The following is a 1,462-nucleotide window of genomic DNA, read 5'->3' on the forward strand; positions in this document are numbered from 1 at the left end:
TAACCTTTTATTAAGCTCAACAAATCACAGAACTTACATCATACTTAATGGTAAAATTCTAAATTCTTTTTTTCTAGGATCAGCACTTCTGTTATTACACTGTAGTTCCTGGCCTTTGCAGTAAGGCAAGACAAGGAAATAAAAATCAGATAAGAGAAAAAATAAACAAAAATGACTATTCACATAGGACATACATGTATACATAAGAACATTCTAAGGACTCTACAAAACATCTGTTAGAACTAATAATCATACCTAATATAACAAAAGCAATAACATAAAGTCAATATTCAGAAATTAACAAAATTCCTATATACTAGTAAACAATTAAAAATTGAAATAAAAATAACATTAAAATAGCATGCAAAACCAAACATAGTTAGTAATAAATTGAACAAAACATGTGCCAGATTTATACAGTTAAAACTATACAACACTTCTGGGACAAATTAAGTAACTGAGAGAGATATATGTCTGAGAACTGGGAAGACTCAATGCTAAGATATTAATTTTCCCAAAATTAATCTGTAGATTCAACCCAATACCAATGAAAATCTCAGAAGATTATCTTAGTAGAAATTTACAAGCTTAAATTATAATATATGGAAATGTAATTTATCTAGAATAGCTAAAACTATTTTCAAAAGAAGAATACAATGGGAGTATTTATATTCCTAACATCAAATGCATTATAAAACTATATTAATTAATAAATTGTGTCATTGGCATAATAAAAACCTGTATATCTAATCTAATAAAAGAGAAACATGCAAATTGACCACACCCCCGCTACACCTCAAGCCATGCCCACCAGCCAATCAGAGCAACTATATGCAAATTAACCCAACCAAGATGGCGGCCGGCAGCCACGGAGGAGCTGGAGCAAGCAGGAGGCTTGGTTGCCCCAGCGATGGAGGAAGCCAAGCTTCCCGCCTGCCCTGGCCGGCTGTGGCCTCTGCTCAAGGCAACAAAGTTTCAATTATTGAAGCTAAATAAATCCCAGATACCTGCTTCCAGTCAGCCTCCACTGGGAGCTTGGGTGGCTGGGGGCCATGGCCAGCCTGCAAACAGCCATCAGCCCCTCACCCAGGCTGGCCAGGCACCCCAGTGGGGACCCCCACCCTGAAGGGGCTGTGGCCAACCTGCAAACAGCTGTCAGCCACTCACCCAGGCTGGCCAGCCACCCCAGCAGGACTCCCCTCCCTGAAGGGGTGCAACCAGCCTGAAAATGGCCCTCAGCCCCTCACCCAGCTGCCAGGCACCCCAGCAGGACCCTGATCCGGGACACCCTTCAGGCCAAACCAGCTGGCCCCCACCCATGCACCAGGCCTCTATCCTATATAATAAAAGGGTAATATGCAAATTTACCCTAACAGCAGAACGACTGGAAATGACTGGTCACTATGACACACACTGACCACCAGGGGGCAGATGCTCAATGCAGGAGCTGCCCCCTGGTGGT

Source organism: Myotis lucifugus, unplaced genomic scaffold (genome assembly GCF_000147115.1).
Source record: "Myotis lucifugus unplaced genomic scaffold, Myoluc2.0 scaffold_32, whole genome shotgun sequence".
NCBI lineage: Eukaryota > Metazoa > Chordata > Mammalia > Chiroptera > Vespertilionidae > Myotis > Myotis lucifugus.